The sequence below is a fragment of the Papio anubis genome, chromosome 12 (genome assembly GCF_008728515.1).
Source record: "Papio anubis isolate 15944 chromosome 12, Panubis1.0, whole genome shotgun sequence".
In the NCBI taxonomy this organism is placed as follows: domain Eukaryota; kingdom Metazoa; phylum Chordata; class Mammalia; order Primates; family Cercopithecidae; genus Papio; species Papio anubis.
The window spans coordinates 90,094,715-90,117,414 of record NC_044987.1 but is presented as its reverse complement, the minus strand read 5'-3'; the positions used below and the strand labels follow the sequence as shown (position 1 = coordinate 90,117,414).

Sequence of the window (22,700 nt, the reverse complement as noted above, 5' to 3'; positions counted from 1 at the left end):
TGAGTTTGTTTGCTTCGCTTTTGGTATTTTACTCTACATTTCTAAGCAATACGCATACATGGCCACTTCTTAACTTCACTGTTTTAGGCATTATTTATTGACTTTGAATTTTGGAAAATGAGGATTCTCTTCGACACACATGTGTGTATATATACACACACACACACACATACTCTCTCTTTAAACCCATTCTGGTTATATGTATGGGTTCTGTTGTTTTCTTTCTGAAAACTTGCAAAAAAAAATTTATTTTGGTCTCTAGTGTTTGAAATTTATTATTCTGGGCACGGGGTGGACTCCTTCAGTCTGGAAACTCATGCTCTTTGGATTGGGGAAAATGTCTTGATTTATTTCTTTGAGGATAGATTTTCCTCCATTCTCTCTTCTTACTCTCCTATTATTCAGATGTTACTTGGTCATCCAATTTTCTTATTTCTTCTCTCTTTATTTCCATTTCTTAATCCTTTTGGTATAGCGGTATAGGGATATAGACAGTCCTAGAGCAATTTTTGAGTTAACCCCTCAGTTTGAGGTTTCCTTGACTCAAATTTAGATTTTAAAAAGGTATTTTCAAGTAAAGATAGTGATTTCACTTCTTAAAGATTACTGTGCACCACCTCCATCCCCACCCCATCTACCTTTTGGGACAGTCAGCAGGCTTCCTTGTGACCTGAATAAGAGGTCAGAGTTTTTTGAGTCCCCTTTTTATAGGCTGGGCGGATCTTTGAGGTCCTTGGGCCCATAGGTGTGGTTCTATCCCTCACGTGGCTTTAAAATACCCACTCCCAGACCACAGGTCCAATATCTGGTCTGATATCCACACGGTGCCAGCAGTCCCTTCTCATCATTTCGGCTCTGATTTCCTGCTTCAGTTCTGGCATCTGGGCATTTGTTTTAAATTCAGCTATGTGGCAAAAAGAGTAGTTTGTTATAATATTTTATTCAAGATTCCATGAGTTTGTGGTGGGAGAAAACAGGCAAAATTCTGCTATATCTATTACCCTTGTCTTAGGATCATGTAAACATCACCTTCCTTTTCTTCTTTATTCTTTCTTTTTTTTTTTTAAGGGATGGAATCTCACTCTGTTGCCCAGGCTGGAGTACAATGGCGCGATCTCAGCTCACTGCAACCTCCATCTCCCGGGTTTAAGTGACTCTTGTGCCTCAGCCTCCCAGTAGCTGGGATTACAGGCACCCGCCACCATGCCCGGCTAATTTTTGTATTTTTAGTACAGACGGAATTTCACCATGTTGGCCAGGCTGGTCTCGAACTCCTGATCTCAAGAGATCCACCTACCTTGGCCTCTCAAAGTGCTGGGATTATAGGCGTGAGCCACCATGCTTGGCCTCACCTTTCCTTTTATATGTCCTGCCTGGGTACTGTACTGGGCTTCTACCTGTTCTCCTTGCTGCAAGTTACTACTTCTTTGTTTCTATTTTCAGTTATTGATATAAAAAACTAACAAACAATTTTATTTTGTAGCTCCAGTCCTTAAAAGCCTCCTTTGGCTTACTATAACTTTCAAGATCAAGGCCACTAGCCAGGTCACAAAGTTACTCAAAACTTAATCCCAATTATTAGGGACTGAATTGTGTCCCCTTCAAATATGTATGTTGGAAATTCTAACCCCTGGGATCTCAGAATGTGACTGCTGAGATAGGGTTGACTGAAGTCATATGGGTGGGCCCTCATCTGATATGACTGGTGTCCATATAAGAAGGCAAAGACGCCAGGGATGTGCATGTACCAAGAAAGAGCCATGCGAAGACATGGAGAGAAGACAGAAAAATGCAAGCCCAGGAGCAAGGCTTGTGGAGAAACAAACCTGCAAACAGCTTGATCTTGGACTTCTAGACTCCAGAACTGTGAGAAATAAACCTCTGCTGTTTAATCCATCCAGTCTGTGATATATTGTTCTTGCTAACTGTATTGTATATCCCATTACTTCCCTTCCCAGTAACCCAGATATGACCAATGATTCACCATCCCTCAATTATGCAAGTTGTTTTTCACAACTGGAAACCTCAGGGAATACTGCCCTTGCAGATATATTAGACTAAATAGGCACCCCCCCAAGATATCCAGGTCCTGATTATCAGAACCTGTGAGTGTTAACTTAGATAGCAAAAGGGACTTTGCAGTTGTGAATAAGTTAAGGGTTTTTTCTTTCTTTCTTTTTTTTTTTTTTTTTGAGACAGAGTTTTGCTGTTGTTGCCCAGGCTGGAGTGCAATGGCATAATCTTGGCTCATCACAACCTCTGCCTCCCAGGTTCAAGTGATTCTCCTGCCTCAGCCTCCCAAGCACCTGGGATTACAGGCATGCGCCACTACGCCTGGCTAATTTTGTATTTTTAGTAGAGATGGGGTTTCCTCCACGTTGGTCAGGCTGGTCTCAATCTCCTGACCTCAGGTGATCCACCTGCCTCGGCCTCCCAAAGTGCTGGGATTATAGGCGTGAGCCACCGCGCCCAGCCGAGTTAAGGATCTTAAGAAGGAGAAAACATCCTAGATGATCCAGGTGGGCCCTAAATGTAATCACAGGAGTCTTTATAAGAAGGAGGCAGAGGGAGATTTGACTACAAAAGAAGAGGTAGGAAATGTGATAATGGAAACAAGAGGCTGGAGTGATTGGAAGAAGGGGTCACAAGCTGAGGAATGTGGAAAGCCTCCAGAAGCTGGAAAAGGCAAGGAAACTGTTTCTCCCCTAGAACATCCAGAAAGAACCAGTCCTACTGATGCCTTGACTCAAGCCCAGTAAAACTAGTGTTTGAACCTCTGGCCTCCAGAACTGTAACTGAATAAATTTGTATTATTTTAAGCCATCAAGATTGTAGAAACTTGTTACAGAAGTCACAGACAACTAAAACACCGCGGACATTTTGAATTGCCTCTTCAGAACCAGATTTTATGCCATTTCCTCTGCAAAGCCCTCCTTAATTCCCTCAAACAGGACCATGTCTCTTTATTCAGTTTTCTTAAAACATCTGTCCTACATTAATAGGACATTATTCAAAAATCTACTCTATTAGGGCCGGGCACGGTGGCTCACGCCTGTAATCCCAGCACTTCGGGAGGCCAAGGCAGGTGGATCACCTGAGGTCAGGAGATTGAGACCAGCCTGACCAACGTGGAGAAACCCCATCTCTACTAAAAATACAAAAAAAAAAAATTAGCTGGGCGTGGTGGTGGGCTCCTGTAGTCCCAGTTGCTTGGGAGGCTGAGGCAGGAGAATGGCGTGAACTTGGGAGGCGGAGCTTGCAGTGAGCCGAGAACCCGCCACTGCACTCCAGCCTGGGCGACAGAGCCAGACTCCATCTCAAAAAAAAAAAAAAAAAAAAAAAAATCTACTGTATTACATTTTTTAAAACTTTATTACTTTTAAACAATTACAATTACACCAAAAGTTACATAAATAGTATCGTGTACCCTTCTTTCAGCTTCCTCTAATGTTGACATCTTACATGACTGTGATAAAAAATCAAAACTAGAAAATTCACTTTGGTACAATACTACTAACTAGACCACACACCTTATTCAGTTGTCATTAATTATGTTGGGTTTAAATTATTTTTTACACTAGATTATGAGTTCCTCAAAGTCTGGGATCACTTACCTCATTTGTCTTGATATTCATAATGCCTAATGAACACTAGCATCTCAATAAATGTTTTAGAATAAATGAGATGGGAAGCATGGAGAGAAGACTGGAAAGAAGATGAGATAAGATAAACTCAAACTTGTTTGTTCACATTATTTTAAAAATTACTGTTGCATCTTTGGGCCGGAAGCAGAATGAAAATGGAACAATAGTCTTGTATGACATTAAAATTTTAGTGATATTTCAATGCTGTACTCTGACTTCTTGGTATATATTTTCACATTTGGAAAACAACACATGAATTTTTATTACATGTACTGTACCTCATTCCAATTAAGAAGTTTTTTTAAACGATCATTTAATAGTTCAGATGCTAAAAACTTTCATTTTACCTAGCTAGTATTATAGTTAGGATTTTCCAAAAAGAATAGCTAAAAAAATTATCTAGTATTTATTTTTCTTGCTGAGTTCCACCTCAAAAAAGTCCTATATTAATGAGAAGTTGTCTAACATGCGAAACTGAGAATACAGGAAAACATTTGAAAGGCTTATTGATGAAACTTGAGCAGTTGCACATTCTTCTGTAGCCGCACTTGGAAAATGAAACATTTCTTTTCTATTTGGCAATTTAAAGTCAAATACATGTTTTATTTCCCAGCTAAGCTACATTTGTGCATTTAAATGATGTGTAAATCATTCTGTGAGGCAGAAAAGTTCAGCCACAGGTCACCAAAGGTGAGGTTATCTGATCCTGGAAGGAACACCAGAGATGAGAGCTCGTGTGTCAAATCTGCCCTTCAGCTATTGCTGACCTTGTTCTATAGATCAACTTAGCGGACTTTTGGAAAAACAGAGGAAAGGGATGACAGTCACTATTTGCCTGCTATGAACAGAGAGATAATGTACATGATCTCTTTTAAACTCCTCCCCAAACCTCACATTGTAGATCATTATTAGCCCTAATTTTCAGATAAGAAAGCAGAAGCTCAGAGATTAAGCAATTTGTCCAAATCACAAAACTATTACATGAAGAGCTGGGGGTCTATCTCACTTTGACCTCTAACCTTGTGCTCTTTCTTCTGCGGTTGATGACTTTCTACAAAAGCAGTGGCTTTCTACTTTGACTGAACATTAGAATCACCTGGGTAGCTTCACAAACTCCCAAAATGTAGGTGGCCCCACTCTGGCAGTGGGGCCCAGGTATTTGTATATTTAAAACCACTCCAGGTGATTCCAGTGTGCAGGAAAGTTTAAGAATGAAGGAGAGGCCTCAAAATAGAATAAATAGAAGGCATCCCAGATAGTCTGATTTGGGAAGCATAGAAGGACCCCACATCTAATAGTGATCTCCCAAAGTGGACTTCCATGATGCCTAATATTCCTATCATCTTCATCATTTATTTGGGTAAAGGTATCTGTTCTCCAGAAGGCCACTGTTAAAATGCAAATAAGTCACTTAATAGGAGAAATGCATTAATATAAGATTGTCTAAGCCCGGATTACATGATTCTGTCTTGGTCAACATTTTTAATCACCACCTTGGAGAAAGACGCACAAGGTTTGCTCATTAAATCTGTAGCTGACACAGACCTAGAAAACCTAGTTCATTTGTTAGAATCTGAGATCAGACCTTCCCATCCTGTCTCCTCCTTCACCAACAAAAGTCTCTAGAGGCTGAAACACTGGATTCAAATGAAGAATTAATATAAAGTCTTGAGAATGCAGATTCAAAATATGAACAGCATAAAAACCTGATTTCAAAATACTTCATGTGGAAACAATTCTGGAGATTTTAATACACGTTAAGCTGTATATGGACCCAATAATATGACCCTGCTGATAAAAATGCTGATGAAATCTCAGGTTTCACAAACAGAGGTATCACATTCAGGTCAAGGGGTGTGACCATCCCTTGACCTGTAGACTATTTAAATAATATTAGGGGAATTATGTTTCCAAAGAGACTGAAAAACTAGATAGTGTCCAGATGAAGGGTGGCAATCAGAATGCGGAAGAACCTGGAAACTACATCAACTGAGGAAAAAGCACAGCTGAGATGTCATTTCGTCTGTGGGACTTTCCAGAATATCCCCATATACTTAACTAGAATAATTTCCTTCTTTTCAATGCATTGTTCTTGGTGCATTTTAATCTCATATAACATTATAGGATAGTTAGTGGTATGTTTATTTCCTGATAAACTGTTATGCTCCTGAGGCCAATGACTGTATTTTATTCCTCTTTATTTTCCAACACCTTTTTTATGGTAGATATCACTGAATCACTCTTGTGACATCCTTTGCTATTTGGCTTTCATTTTCTTGAAATTCCCTAATTCAAATTTGCTAAAAGAAATATATTACTTGGCATGAGCTAGGTAACAACCTCTCAGGGATGGGAATATCTGCTTAGGGTTGGCAGTTAGACTAGATCATATTTATTTCAACTGAAGTTTCCATGATTCATAGATTCCTCTAACATGGTTGGTTTAACAGTTGGCAAGCAGAGAGTACAGTTCTGAAGCAATGGGAGCAAAGGTGGTATAATTTCACTAGACCATATAGTGGAATGAAGGGAGGGGAAGTTAGAGACCTGTGTGATCCACAAAGAGTATAAGTCTTGATGAAGTGCTAATCTGAGATGGAAGCAGTGGGAAAATTAGTACATCAAAGAGGATGGCATGCAAAAAGAAAAAAAATCAATTTTTTTCTAATTTCTCAGGTTAAACCAGACATGACTATGAAATATTTTCTGCATCTATTTACAATCCCAATCTTGTTCCATTCTTTTCTCCAAGTTTGGTTTATAATTTCTCTTATAATGAAAAAAAATCAAGTAAATTATATGTGACTTCTGTGTCTGGCTCTGTTGGAATATCTAGGGCTATTTCATTTTTCTGTTGTATCACAAATCACCCCAAATCTTAGTGACATAAAAAAGCAATCATTTTATAATGCCCATAAACTCTGCGCATCAGGAATTCAGAAAAGACACAGTGGAAAAGGCTCTTCTCTACTCCTTGATGTCTCCTTGAGCCTCAGCTAGGATCGCTCAAACAGCTAGAGAGCAAGAAGAGCTGAGGCTGAAGGATTGACTTCCATGATGCTTCTTCTCTTGTATATATGGAATTTGGAAGGGATCTCTAAAGAACAGGCTCAGATTGGACTGTTCACAAGACCACCTCTGTGGTCAATTCAGTATGGCAGTCTCCAAGTAGACTTTTAAGATGATGTTTCATGGCTTTAAGAGCAAGTGTTCCAACAGCATAAAGCAGATGTTGAATGGCCATTTATGAATTCTGCTGTAATCCATGAGTTGAAGTAGTTCTAAGTCTGCCCAAACTTAAGGATAGGGGTCAAAGATCTCACCTCTCAAAAGGAGTAGGATCAAAAAGGATTTACAGCCATGTGTTACCACCACAGTAACACACTAATACACTTTCTGAGAATGATCATAAAAATCAGATTAATTTTTTTAAAGAAGAAGAGGACCCCATCAAAAAACTGCTGATGTAAGTAATACTCGAAATGCTAAGATGCCAGTGATAAGGAAATCACAGAGAGATTTTATAACCACTTTTTACTTCAAGGCATTTGTTGATTTTTGAATGGGGAGCCAAGAATTCACTCAGAGGGCCAGAACATATAGCTTCCGTTAAAAGGCAGAGAAGTCAGTGGAAAATCTGGCAATCTCACAGGGCTATAGAGCCAAAAATTAGAGTTTGGAACTACCACGATAGCCAGAATTTGTTGATGGGTGGGGAAGGTGGTGGCAAGATTCTCATTAGATGAAAGAAGTAAGCCCAGCTCTCTGCCTGTTTTCCCTTAAGAAATTTGCTGAATCTACAGAAAAGGAGAATAAGAATCATATAATAAAGCAAATTTTTCTACTTTCTCTTGGTTCTAGGAAGACAAAAAAAAGTGACACTTGAGTACTTGGGACACACTTTAGGGAGGGGCCCTACTAGATACATCAGATTATTGATTGAAAAACACTGAGGAGCATGGACAAATCAGATACAGAATTTTGGAAAACTGCAATCCATCTTTGAATTAGCTCAGTGCCCATTTGGCTTAAAGGAGCCTGCTACCATTCTATTTGCTTACCGAAGGATAACATCAACTCTCTGTAGGATAAGATAGCATTATTAAGTGCCTCTAATACTTATTATTAGCAATATCTGGCTATTAGTAAAAAAGTATATCCAGGTATGTCAAGAAACAGAACCAAGAGAAAAAAATGACAACAGAAACAGACCTGCAGATGACACATTTCTTAGTGTTATTAGGGATAGACTTTAATGTAATTGGACTTAATACATTCAAGAAAACAGGAATTAATATGGAGAATTTCACTAGATACCTGGCATTTATTTTGAAAACAAAATAGAAGTTATAGAATTAAGCCATAATAGCTGGAACTTGAAATTAAGACTCAATAGATGGGTTTACCAGCAGATCAGACATAGCAGAAAAGTTGGTTACTAAATTGGAATATAAATTGGTAGAAAATATCCAGGCCAAAGCACAGAGAGCTAAAATGATACAGAATAGGAAAGATCATAGAGACATATGGGACATAGTGAAGAGCTCAGAGAAAAATAAAATATAAAAAAAAATTTGAAAGGATAATAGTAAAAGTTTCCCAAGACTGACAAATATATCAGCCACAAGAATCCCTATGAACTTCAATAGAGTACACAGGCCAAAAACCCAACCAAGCAAACAAAGAAACAAAAATATAAACCAAACCAAAGCAAAAAAAATCTCCTCACCTAAGCTCAGAATAATAACGTTTCTGAAAGAAAACAAATAAGAAAACAAAAAGCAGTCAGAGGTTTTTTAATGTATTGCCTTTAAAATAGAAACATTAAAATTTACAGTTGCCTTCTCGACAGGAATGATGGAAGTCAGAAGACAATGGAAAAACATCTTTAAAGATGTTTTTCTAAAACAAAACTAAAAGAAAAATGTTAACGCAATTTTATATTTGGTAAAACTATTTTTAAAAACTGAAGGTCAAATAATAATGTTTTTGAACAGAAAAAAACTGAGTGAACTCATCATTAGGAGACTGAAAGAAACACCAATGGACAGGTGGAAAATGATCCTAGAAAGAGCCATGAAAATACAAGAAGTAATGAAGAATTAAGTAAATGTTAAATAGTTAGATAAATATAAATGAGTATTGAACATACAAAACAATAAGTATGCCTTTGGGGGGCTTAAGATGCACAGAATTAAAATACATAATAACAATAACAGAAAAGCCCAAAGTGAGTAAATGGAGGTAAAGTATTCGAAAGTCCTTGTATTATCTGTGAATGGCTAAAAATATTCATTTTTATATAAATCAAGGCTGTATGTTACTGAAAGAATGTATAACTAACAAGATTCCACCTAACTAAAGTATAACTAGCCTGCTTCAACATATAGACTGCAAACATTGGGTTTACCCAAAAGAAGTAAAGAAAGAAGAGGAGAAAGAAAATAACAAGTGAGACAAACAGTCAATAAATAAAGATAGACCCAAGAATCATATGTGTTTTAAATACTACAACTTAAAAATCAAAATGGTCATACTAAACAGAATTAAATCCAACTATATACTGTTTAGACCTTAATTAAAAGGACACACCTACTTTAAATGGGAAACAGAAAAATCAGATAAAATAATATACAAATCAGGTGAAATAATAGCCTGAAAGGATTCAGAGACCATTTGCTGTCCATGCTGACTCTTTCACTTTATGTATCATGCTGCTGAGGCTCAGAGTGACAGCAAGTCAGGTAGACTAAGGATTCTACAGGATTCTGACTCCCGGCTCCATCATTTTCATCTAGCACCATAAATGGAAATTGCCATACTTTCCATGTCTCATTGATTCCCAAACCAGAATGCCATGTTACTCTGAGTAGAGCCCATTCATGCTGGACTGACGGTGTTTGGGGAAAACAGAACTCTAAGAATACGTTTCTGAAATGGTTTCCTTTGTGGAATCTGTGAGAGACTTTTGATTTGCACAGTATGATTGATTTGTAATCTCTGCTGCCCAGCTCAGAGGATGGATGTGTGGGCAGTGAGACATCCCTCTGCATGATACGTTTTTTTTTTTCTTTCCCTCATTCCCTTTTCACTTTTTTTCCCATTCAAGATTTATGACTGGGGAAAAGATAAAAGAAAAAACAAATGCAAACTCTAAGCCAAGAGAGTGTTCCTGACTATATTTCAGCTCTTCTAACAAATTAACTGATCAAGTTCACCTAGCTCAGTCAACAAATCAGATGAGAAATGTTAACCCATTGCCCACCAGTATCACATTGGTGGGGAAGATGACATTTATGTGTCTAACATGATCATGTATTAAAATTAGATATGAATTATAATGCAAAAATAAAAAGTTAGAAATAATTGTGGCAGGTGAGGTATTTGTGTGATTATCTATTTGAAACAATCAGATCAAAGCTACCTTTATCTCCAAAGACAAAAATGATAGTGGCACAACATAGAGCCCTGACTTGGGGTCTGCTTTTGACTCGTCTGTCTCCTGCTTTCCCTGACAGACCTGAGAAGCAGCCTCAGGTTTTTCCCGGTGTCTGGGTTAATTAGAAGTAGAGCAGGAAGTATATATAGCCTGAGGCGTTAGAATCAGATTATATGGTCAATCAAGCTCATTAGCTGTCATAGCAGGGATAACACAAGAAGTCTTTAAAGCCTCTGAGTTATAATGTTTCCTCCTCCAAGACTATAGACTTAAGGACCTGCAATTATACCCCTTTCCATAGTCTTCCCCACTAATATAATGGCTAACATTTCTTAAACACTATGAGCTCAGTATCTTAAATGCTTCTTTCATTTAATCCTCATAACAACCCTATGAGGTAAGTACTGCTGTTATTACCACTTTACAGATGAGGACACTCATGTTCAAAAGGATTAAGTAGTACCAAAGCCAGTCACCTAATCAGTGGCCAAGATGGAGTTTGAATCCAGTGGCCTACAGTCCTTAGCACCCATCTGTCTCTAGGACAAAAACTCTGACTTGGATCTCATCTGACTGTCTGGGTCCCTGATAGCCTGCTAACTCCTTCTTAGACCCTCAGCCTGAGAGTGGAATCTTTCTACCTGCTCTACAATCTCAAGATCCAGGGAAGAATTCTGTCTTCCCTGGCAGTTACAACTTCCTGAAAGTTTCAACTCTGGCCTCCCTCAAACAGTTCCCTCGCTGCTTCTAAGCTTACAATATCCTTTGGACACTGTGTTTCAAGCTGTACAACTGCTTTTATGAGTACCAGCTGCCAAATCTCAGCCAGCCTCTCCTGGTCAGTCCCAGCGCTTTCGCTGTTGCCAACAGAAACTTTGGCTCTCCCGTTCCCAGCATGCCTGGCTCCTGAGTGTGTGCCCGCCATCGCAGTCTGCGGACACATGCAGACTGTTTAACTGGAGCATATAATCATTTCATAGTAAACTCCTAATAAGGCATTCCCAAGAGTATCAGCCTCTGTGACAGCTTGTCAGACCCATATTTCAGGCTGCCTTAGGCTGCCAGGTAGAATTATGAACTGTTGCTGTTTTCTCTGTTTTTCAGTTAGTTATCTTTTGCCATTCTAAATCATTTAAATGATTTGCAGATTTTATTTCAGCTTTTTTTTCTTGATGACATATTCCTCCCCTCCTTTCATTATTATTTTTAAATAAAATTCCTCAGACTTAGCAGGAAAGGCCACTTGAAAGTAAAGTCTCACAAAACAAAATAAATGAGAAGCATAGATTTCCCTCTGTGACCTTTTTGTCATTCTCTATGCATTAAGCAACTGTGCATTAAGCTTAATAACTTTGGGCTAATGTTCAAAAGGGACAATGGAAGCCTTGGAAACGACACTGTGAATATTGAAGTCCAAAGGGTAAAGAGAATGTGATATCCTTCTTATGGCTGATGAGGGAGTGGCCTCATAAAAGGGAAATGAGGGTGTTAGTCTAGATGATCACCGGGGTTCCTTAAAGTTGTAAAATTCTAAGTGGTCAAGGGGGACAGCCCTAATATGATGGGTTAAAGTGTGAAGGTAATCACTAACACCATACTTGGCCCTAATAATTTGTCTACTTCTTATTGATCTGAATGGATATATTGCTGTTAATATCCCAGAAATAATTTGCAGAGGGTCCCTTGAAACTATGTTATAGATTTCAGTGCCATGTAAAGGTTCTTGGTTATTTTCTGGCCTGTTACTGAGTCTAAAAAAACTCATATCTCTTGAGACTCTTGGTTGGAAACCTTAGAAACCAACGCTGGCTACTTAGCAAAAAAGGGTTTATTGGAAGGAAGAGCAAGTCACAGAATCAATGGGAGGCTGGAGGACCTAGCATAGAAAATACACCATCATGAAATGACTCTGGCGGCTGGAGAGGAAACTATGTCTTATCGAAGGAAATGTCTGGTCCCCAAGCCACACCTACTGCTGTGATGCACACAACCTCTGAACATTCCCTCTGACTGAGTCACCAAAGAACCAAAGTTCTGAGAATAAGAATCACAATGGCACCTTGGTCACTGTTTCCCAGGTGTCCCGGGGGGCTGAAAAAGAATATGATCTCCTAGACTTCTCTAGTGGGAGGTAATAAGAACTGCCTTACCATTAAACCGACATTCAAAGAGGACTTCCACCCAAAAGGAAGTTGGGGAGGAGTATGATCGAATGAGAGACAGCCAAACAAAACTCAAATGTCTGCGACAATAGTATATTACAATAGGGTGTACACCTACATATGTTACTATGTGGTATGCCTATTGTATTCAAAATATCATTAGTTTTAGGGTCAGATAGACTTTATTAAAAACGTAACCCTGCCACTTTCCAGCTGTGTGACCAGGCAAATGTGTTTTTAGCTCTGGGATTCTCAGACAATTCTTTCTCCTTTTGTCCTGATAGGCTTAAGGACACGATTCATACAAAAGCTAGCACACAGTAGGTTATTATTTTACTTTTCTTGGAGGAAGACACGTTCCTCATTTTGTATCTTAAATAGTGGCTAGCCAAGCAAAACTTTTCTAAAAGACTTTGACAAGGAGTCTTTGAAATGAGGAAATGGAATAAAATGTAGTAATTAGTAGCATACAGACAGCTTGAGCCCTGTTCCACAAACAGAAAACCTGTACTGAGATCTGGGAGGGACACCTTTTCTCAGCGTTTATACCAAACGGCAAAGTATCCTTTACCTTGATAATTGGATGTCTCTCCCTTTGATTGAGAAATTAGATCTCTTCCCCCTCGCGCCGCCACCCATATATTTTACTTGACAATTTAGAATGCTGGGGTGTCTCTGAATTTTGCTGGTGCATTTGCTTAGAATTAATACTATTATCATAAAGGGCCAAGTTTTTAAATTTATTTTCATGCTAAGTTAGCAGGAAAGATCAAAGTCCTTTCATCTTATGACTGAACTGCTCAAGCATCTAAAAATGCCTTCAGGACTTCAGATAGAAGCCACCACAGTACGTGATACATTCTTTTTATAGACTTACAGGTCTATGAGCCTTTTTTTTTTTTTTTTTTTTTTTTTTGGCAACCTAATACAGCTAGCTACTGCATTGTGTGGCAAATGAAATGAAGAGGTCTGCTTTCATTAGCCACACTTCCTTAACTAAAAATGCTCAGTCTGCCGTGTGTAGTTTTTTTGTTTGTTTGTTTGTTTTCTAGCAGAAAGATGATTCTGACCTGAGCTTTTTTAAAACAAAATTTTAGGGTCTTTAAGAAAATTATCCAGTATTAACCAGTTAACTAAGAAAGAAATTGATATTTTTAACCAGATTTTAGAGCATATATTAAAGCTTCTGGGGTATATCGGTGAGCCCAGCCAATTTCATTAAATTATCTCAGGCCTGTCATCCTCCAAATCTAACTATGTAAGACATCCAAATATTAAGGAAAATCCCTGTCTTTTGGTAAGTGGTGTCTGGAATGTTCAAATAGAAAAAGTAACTATAACTTCATGGTTATATTCTCTACAAGTATATATACAAATGTTTGCTTGTGAGCGTGCTGTTTACCATAAAAACTGAAAGCAGTCTAAATGTCCAGCAGTAGAGGGTTGAGTAGATAAAATGTGGTCTATCTCTATAAAAGAAAACCTCATTATTGGTAATATCCTGAGGAAAAATGGCATGCAAATTTCATTTCACTGTAGGTAAAATACAATTGAAAACAATACGTTCAATATGATCTCAACTTTGTAAATACACAGAGACACAAACAGAAAAAAGACTAGGATGACATTCCAACCACACAGTTATTTTTTTCCTAAGTGGCACACTTGTAGTTGGTTTTTATTTTTTTCCTTTTGTGTATCTGTATTTTCTAGAATTACAGCAAAAAGAATTAAAAACAGTAAATTATTTAATATAACAACAAGATATGATTGATGTTATTTTGTTTTCAGACTTTCAACTCTCAAACTTACATCAGATATTAGCAGTGTTACTCACTTCTAGATAAAGTATCGAAGTCGTGGGACCAAAGGGATGAATATGAGACTTACAAACCTTGGATGTGTTATTTCCTACTACTTAAAATTCTTTAACTCCATCCCTAATATGAATGTTTGGCTAGATGTTGCTGACACACTTGCAGATATTTTTCTTTCTGAGTTAAGCTTCAACTACATCCTTCATCATCCTGCCTAATTATTGTTCATATATTTGAGTATGGCCACTGCAGTTAGTAGTTAGTAACCCGAAACATCAACTTATTGAAGAAAAAAATCCTGATGTATAATAATAAATTGTGTTGTTTCCTCCCCCACCCCAAAAAGTCTAAAATATTTATTCTAGTACTGAGAAAAAGTTTGAGTCTGTTTCTTCCAGGCCCCCTGCACTGGTGATTTGTTCCTGGCACAAGCACAGCCTTAAATCTTCACCCTCAAATTAGAATTCTTCTTCTGAAGTCTCACATGCTGGTGAAGTGAATGGCTCTGGCGTCGGAATGCCTGGGTTTAAATTTTAGTTTCACCACCAACTAACAAGCTGTGTGGCTTTGGGCAAGTTAGTTAACCTCTTTATGTTTCAGTTTCCTCCTCTATAATAGGGGAAAAATATTGGCACTTACCCCATGAGGTTACAGTGAAGACTGCTTGAATTAATACATGTAGAATTTGAAACAGTGGCACACAGTAAGTGCTCTATAAATAAAAGGCATGCTGGCCATTTTCTCTTTGCCCTCCTCATCCCTTCATAAATCCATCCTCATACTTCTCTGCCTTGCTCGGGGCCCACAGAAACTGACCTCTCTAGACTGCATTCCCCACCTTCCTCACCTCTGGCTTCTAGTTGGGTTTGCCAGTAGATTGTAGGGCAGGAAGAAACAGATGTTCCAGAATTTATTCCTCCCTGTCTTTGCTGCTCCTTTTAGGGATCGGGTAGTGGCTGCATTCTTCTGTGGCTACAGTTGGAATGGCAACAGTTCCTGATAGGCAGCCCCTCTCTAGAGCACCCATTTTCATAAGATTTCTCTAACACCATTCCTTTCTCTTGCTTTTCCAGGCCTTGGGACCGTAACAGCTCCCAATTGTTGCTAATTCCTGGGTGCTTCACCATGCTTTATTGGTTCCCTGAAGCCTGCCCATGTCTCTCTAAATTGTCTCTTCATTAAATGTTCTCTAGTTAATACCTTTTGAGAGAGCCAAGTGCTTCCTGTTGGGACCCTGACTGATGCAACTGAACATTATTAATATATGTGTCCTTTTGCTCATAGCAGTATTGCAGTCAGAAGAAATTGTTGAGCATAAAAGTGATCCTTTTATTGAGCATGCAAGGTACCAGACAACTTTCAGATTCTTCTGAATTATGAATGCTTCAGGTTTGCTAAACCATGTAAGAATCACACTGGTGAAATCTGAAGGACGGAATTTTTAGTTACTGTTTTATTTGTGCATCAGGAAATCTGCTGCTTAGAAATCACACTAAGCTTTGGATTCTTTTAAGATTCTTGTCTACTTATACACTGTCTTTGTTCAAAGTGTTCAAGAAAAATGCCTGGTTGTGATTTCTACTAAATTTATACCAGGCGATAGTTTTGAGTCAATTAACTATTCATTTACTTATTCATCAAATATAAATTGAGGGCCTGCTCTGTGCCAGGGGAACACACTGCTGGGGAAAATATTGAAAGCAGAGAACAGAGGCAAGGCACAGTCCTTGTGGAACTTAACTTTCTAATTAGGGGGAAAAATTTAATTCTCTGAATGAATGTAAACATACTTACACACACACACAAACACACACGTGGTAAAATTATAGGTGTGACAGTGCCATGAAGGGAGGCACATGATACCAAAAGAGTCTTTAATAGAGACATATGATCTATCAGGAGATAAGGGAAGGCACTCTCAATACGGTGACATGAGATAAAACCTAAAGAATAAGAACGAGTTGATAAGGGAGAGAATTTCAGAAAGGGGAAAGAGCATGTGCCAAGGCCCTGTGGTGAGTGTGGGCTGTGGTGAGAACTGAAGGGATCAGTGTGGCCAGAGGGCAGGAAAGGGAATACATGATGAGGCTGAGAGGAAGCTGAAGGCTAACAGGATGGGGACTTAAAGACCATGTTCAGCAGTTTGTCTTATTTCTAAGAGCAATGGGACACCATTGGAGGATTTTTAAGCAAGAAATGATGGGACTGGGTTTTGAGTTTTTCAAAAATCATTTTGTCTCTACAGTTGTTGTTCTAAACTCTAGGATTCCAGACCATAAAAACGAGTTGAAATAAGAATAGAGAATGTTCACTAGTTTCTTTGCAGGTGATTAGATAGGAGCTAAAATAATTCATCCTAACCAAAAGGATTCTTCTCAAGGCCTCAGTAGTGACAGGTAATTTCAAGATGTGATCGTTATACGTGTCTGTTTCTAATCAATCCCTGATTCTACATTTTAGCAAGTCAACACTGCTCCATATTTTTGTAACTTTCTGGTAATTTTCATGTCACAGCTGTCACTGGGCTCCCTGCTGGACCCAAGTACACATAACTAATTAATCAATCAATCAAGGAGGAGAGAAAGTCATGTCTGATGCTACAATGACGATCTTTGCTTGCTAAACTCAATGACTAGTTTAGGGTAGGATTAAAAACAAGGAGGCCTTCTTAGGAAGCAGAACTTTCAGATTTAAAGATAATTCCTAAGACTAATGGTCTTGTAATTTAGAGTGTGTGCACTGTGGTTACCTTGCTGGTTATTCCATACTATCAAGGGAAGCAAATCTGTGGCTGGAACTCCCATTGCTACCCCATCATCAATATGGAGGGAGGCGGGAGGCAGGGAAAGGGAACAACAGGGAGAGGGAAGAATTCCTGGGTTAGGAGTCAGGAGTCTGGATCTAGCTCACCCACTAATCCACTACCTACATAAACTTGGGCAAGTCATTTTAGCTCACAGGGCCTCATTTCTTCATCTGTGAAAAATTAGTCCTATTGAAAGTAAAGAGAGGAATCCATCAAGGGAAGCAGTCACAACTTCAAGTATGGATGGACATAGGAGGCCTGCAGACTTGAGTCCTTGGCACTCTGGATGCAGAAAGCTGACTCTGTTTACCCACAGCTGACCATGTTAATTAAAGTTTGCTGCTTTACCTTTTCAATAACCAGGAGGAACAGCAAAGAAGGTGTATCTCACGTGTTTCACTCATCAGATTAGGTCTGATTCTTCTGCTCTGATAGATAAAGCCTAAAGCTCAGTGGTGCTTCCCATTAGAGGAGTATCATGTAAAATATTTGCACACATGAGGCAGTGTACCTGCAGAACCAGCCTAATCTGGTTCAATTTTGTGTAATAAAATGGTGACTTGTTTTTCAGTTGCCATGGAACCCACGTTGCAAGTTATGTAACCTGAGCATACCCAGATGAGTGAAGTGCACAGCCATGGGCGGAACCTAGGTACTTGGACCAAGGAACAGGGTTTGAGTTAAGACGTGAACACCACATGCTGGCGTGATCCATGATCCAATCAGATTGAGCCCTGGCATCACCCTCTGGTAAGATCCAGTCAGATCACACCTCCCAGCATCACTTCATTGCAGGATCCAATCAGACCATGTCTCATTACCCTCTACCTAAAAAACCTGCCCCACTACCCAGCCAGCTCAGGGGGACAGATTTGGGTGTTGCCTCCTGTCTCCTTGCCAGTCAATCCACAACAAGCCTTTCTACAAAAACCTGGTGTTTTGGTGTTGGACTTTCTGTTGCATGTGGGTAAAGAGACTGAGTTTGGTTCAGAAACAGCAGCCATCTTCCATTTTAAGTCATACATCCTGGAATACCTGACCTCTAAGATTGTCACAATAAATAAAGAGTAGATGGGGGAAGCACATCAGCTTTCAATTGCCATTGCCCAAAAGTGACACACATCACTTCTACTCATTATACATTGGGTAGAACTAGCCATTTGGCCTAGTCTTTGGTCCATGGGAAGCTGGGAATAGTAGAATAAATGAAATTTAGGTGAGCGTGGTCACATGACAACTCCAATCAATTTGTAGAAAAATACCTGGATACCTGGTGGAAAAGGTACTGAGTCTGATCCAAATTCAGCAAGGAAAAAATGCCATGCATATGCTAGGGCATGGTGGTATACTGTCTGGCAACACATTTCTTCTTCAGCCAGAATATACTTTTTATCTTTTTGATGTCTCTGAGAAATGAAATTAGTCAAGAAGAGGTTGTGTGATTGGTATAAACTAATGGGAAAGGACATTGGAAAGTCTTTGGAATATTTTAACCTGTCTACGAAAAACTAGTAAATGAGTAACTACTTGAGAGTTAGATGGAGTTCTTAACCCAGTATCCACAGACACTGAGAAGTCATCTATGGGGCTTCTGGTGGATCTAACTAGCAATATAGATTGTCTGCAGACGTGTGTATGCTTGTAAAAATGTAAAGTTTCTGGCTACTGTGGTCACATATAGAGCTAGGAGTGCACATAACCCAAAGGAAATAACAGAGATAAGAGCAAACATTTTGCTCCCTGGAATCAGCATCCTCCGGTCTGCTCACCTTGGCTTAGGGAAGGAGGATTTACTTCAGCAACTGGATGCTGCCCACCTCCCGATGCTGCCCACCTTCCCCAGCCCTGCCTACCTAACTCCCTGGACTTGATTCATTGCTCATCCAGATCTGTGGCACCAATTACATTTCACATAACAGCTGGTCTGCCAATCCCAGACACTCCAAAAACAGTCTGTCCTATTGTTGCCTCCATCTGACAAGACCCCGGAGAGGGGAGAAGAAATCTTCTAACTCTGATCTTGAGGGTATGTCCAGGGGTGTCAGTTTTCTCCACTGTAAAACTCATACATTGCACGGCGTGCTTTGTTTCCCAGATTTTTAGGATCCATTTCACTAGTGGGAAGTATTTTAATTTAAATCACAGGACATGCAACCTGTGATTTCATAAAAACACAAATAAAATTAAAAATGGAGGAAGAAAAGAGATCAGAGGAAAAGTGCCTGAGTAAAGATTAATTTCTACCACATATGTTTGTTAAAAATATGTGAGTATGTCTCGTACTAAGCACTTTCTACATCTGAGTGCACCTTTGCTATGAAGGAGGAACAGTTACAAATGGAGAGACGGGGAAGGCAGAAGTTCAGTCATGAAGCTGGGATTTGAATCCAGATGTGTCTGACATCAGAGCTCATACTGCCTCCAAACCACACAGCTACACTTCCCCACAAAGCACTGAGAGAAGATGACAGAAAAAAATCACAGAGAAAGCGAGTCAAAGTTGAAATGGGTGGGGGGGGGACAGGGGAACAGAGGGGCAGGACAGTGGTGGGGATAGGGATTGGAAAAGACAAAAAGTGAAACCTTCCTTGTGGCCCCAGTGGGTCGAATAGATTGAAAAAGCCTCTCAGCAAGGAGGTGTTTGAATGACACATTTCTCCTCAAATCTGTAGGACAACAGGATGGTGGATTTGTGAGTCTCTGAGAACCTGCACTGTGAGATGGAAAATGATCAGATGAGTTTAGCGCTTTGGAAAACAGACCAGAAGCTCCTGCCGGCAGAGCCAGCAGCACAGGGAGGCCAGGCAGGCACTGCAACCCGTAGTCATAAAAAAAGATTTTCTGGAAAGCAAAACGCTGAAGACAGACAAGGGTGGAGAAGGAAAGGCCCTACTACTGAGCATTCTAGTTCCTTCTTTTATAATAAATGTTCATGAGTGCATTTTTGACCTAAAAATTTCAGTCCTTGTCTCCACATATTCCCACTGGGGGTTGAAGACCCAGACTCCGGTGCCCGATGCTGTACCAGAAGAGTCTCCTTCTGAATGCAGAGGTTTCAGAAGAATTAGCCATGCTTTTAATTGCTTCAGACAATTTCGGGTGGTGATAGAAAAATATAGACAGTTTATCAGAATGGAAAGGTCCTTCTTGAAATCACAAAAAAAAATTTTTTCTCATGACAAGTTTCTTAACTCAAGAGAAAAGAAAAAGCTGAATGAAGTGACTTTAAAAGAAAAAGGTAAAGCAGTTTTTCTGAAACAGGGGGGTTGAGACACTCCAGTGTTTCCAGTCAAAGAAAAACGTGATATATGCCAGACTTGTGTGATGCTAAGCCTAAGTGACTGCAAATTAATTGAAAAATATCCTGGATAACTTGAGTTGCAGTGAGCACATCAGGTCGCTTCGAAACAAAGGCAGAGAGAGTGCTTTTGTTTGGTTGCAGGTGCAGATGACCTTGCAAGAAGCACACTATAAATTGCTGTAATTGTGGGATGATAAGCCAGGCTGATAGATTTCTGTCACTCTCCCTCAGTAAAAAATGGGCTCATCTTCCTGAAGTCTACAGAGGCATATACATCAAGACGCACATCATTGCTTCTGAGTTTCTGAGGCAAGACAGGTTTCTCCGTCCATTTACAAACATCCAGAAGGATATCCACATTTTGCCTATCCACAGGAATTCACCTTTATTGCGGCATCATTTTCGTATCTTTTTCTTGAAGTTTTATTCCATTTCTCTTTGTTTCTAAACGTGAATGTGGCTTTGGACAATAACATCCTGGTGTGATTAGGAAACAGGGCCAGTAGGGGAAAACCCCCCAACAATGGGCTTATTTGCCCTTTGTTTTTTAGACCAAGTAAACACAACCAAAAGGGACATAAAAAAGGGAAGGAGGATGCTTATTGATCACTTTGTAGGAGCAAACCGGAAAGACTTAAGGAGTCCTGCTGTGAAGTCTCTGCTGCTGCAACATAAAGTAGCGTGTTGTGGCTCAGGCAACCCTAGACTCTGCTGTCAATAGAAAGACCATGTTAGAATTTATAGCACATATTCTGTACTTTATTTAGGAAACATTTCTGTTTTTGTTTTTTCTTTTCCATTCAGAAAATAGCATGCTGCAGCATAGAAACCCTTCTGCTGTTTCCTTGAGCCAGTGAGAAAAAAATTCAACAACGTGGAAGTTCTTTTGTCTGAAAACCAAGGGTTATGATTTAGGGGTATACACTGACGCAGAATCCTTAGGAAATGTGCACGAGGCGTAGTATAGGAGTTAAGAGGCTGGATTTTGGAATCAGATAAACCCGGCAGTGAACCCCAGCTTGGCTGTGTAACCTGGGGTCTGTTATATGATTTCTCTAAGCCTCAGTATCCCTGGGTGTCAAATAGAAGCACTGTTACCTCGCTGAGAGGGTTAAAATGAGGATTAGAGATGATACAGGAAAAGTGGCACAGTGCCTAGTGCATAGTAGCTCTAAAAAAAGGTGGTTTTCACTTTACAAAGGAGCACTTTAGTGTACAGATGTGCTTCTAGCAGTATCTATCATGTCACATGAGAAAACAGCATAAAAAATAGAAAAAGTACTCACTCAAATAATCATAATATATATAGACTTTGGAGTCAGACATCTCCACAGAAGCTCCACACTAGCTATGTGGCCACTGGAAAGTAACTTAATTCCCTCAGGTCCCCTTTTTCGTATCTATATGTTCGAAGTAATACTTTCTTCATAGAGATATTGTGAGGAGCCAATGGTGTCTCTAAAAATAAACAAACAAGTAAATAAATAAACATAATGTCTGGCACATAGTAAGCACTCAGTATATACTTTCTCTTATCTTCCTTTCCCACTGAAAAATAATAACAAGAGACTATGAAGAGTGTATTATTCCTGACTTCCAACATTAACTCTATAAATTACATCCACTATGTTTTCTACAGTTTTAAGCAACAATTTACTTTGCACATTGTATTAGTCAGCGTTCTCCAGAGAAACAGAACTAATAAAATGCGTGTGTCTGGAGAGAGATATTTATTTTGAGGAATTGGCTCATGTGATTATAGAGGCTGGCAAGTCCAAAATCTGCAGTGGTCTGGCAGATTGGAGTCCCAGGATGAGTCGATGCTACAGTTTAAGTTCAAAGGCTGTCACATGAGAGGCCCAGGGAAGAGCTGATATTGCAGTTGAAGTCCAAAGGCAGCCTGCCAGAAAATTCTCTCTTGCTCAGGGAGGTCAGTCTTTTGTTCTATTCAGGCCTTCAACTGATTGGATGAGGTCCATTCATACTATGGAGGGTAATCTACTTCACTCAAAATCTACAGTTTAAATATCAACCTCATCCAAAACACAGAAACAAAGAAAAACCTCAGAGCAACATCTAGAATAATGTTTGACCAAATATCTGTGTGCTAAGACCCAGTCAAGTGGATGCATAAAATTAACCACCACACGTATCTTTAATCATTTCAAAGAGACTCCTCTTTGAAAACAAAGAAGGGCAACCAGCTGATTAAACCAGGTTTGAGAAATTAGAAATGAAACTGTTGATGGAGAAATTCCTTTCTTCTATTGGCCTTGGATCCTTGGGGTTCGGGCTGGGACACAGGATATGGATGGTAGTGTGTCCTGATTTTTGTAATGCAAGATTTCAGCATTTTGTTCTACCCCACAAAAGTTTCTATCCCCTTTGGACTAAAAGATGAATGTCTCTATCACTAAAGTAGAGTGTCCATCACTGACTTTGCTAACATAGTTCATGTTTGTTACTGCCCTTCCAACATGATTTCTATAACAAATAGTAAGAGAGATCTAATGTTATCTGATTCTAGCTTA

At 39.3% G+C, this 22,700-nt stretch overlaps 3 long non-coding RNA genes across 3 annotated transcripts in view; 1 reads left to right on the top strand and 2 right to left on the bottom strand.

Annotated features, from left to right (window-relative positions):
- Positions 1–13,153, bottom strand: part of LOC110741207 — an 18,599-nt gene extending 5,446 nt beyond the window's left edge. Inside the window, exon 1 of the long non-coding RNA XR_002517041.2 lies at positions 12,817–13,153. This is a non-coding gene — a long non-coding RNA (uncharacterized LOC110741207). The remainder of the gene's footprint in view (positions 1–12,816) is intronic.
- Positions 11,010–22,700, top strand: part of LOC108581933 — a 24,928-nt gene continuing 13,237 nt past the window's right edge. The window contains exons 1-2 of the long non-coding RNA XR_001894856.3: positions 11,010–12,214; positions 17,440–17,618. This is a non-coding gene — a long non-coding RNA (uncharacterized LOC108581933). The remainder of the gene's footprint in view (positions 12,215–17,439; positions 17,619–22,700) is intronic.
- Positions 19,414–22,700, bottom strand: part of LOC108581934 — an 8,823-nt gene continuing 5,536 nt past the window's right edge. The window contains exon 3 of the long non-coding RNA XR_002517042.2: positions 19,414–21,627. This is a non-coding gene — a long non-coding RNA (uncharacterized LOC108581934). The remainder of the gene's footprint in view (positions 21,628–22,700) is intronic.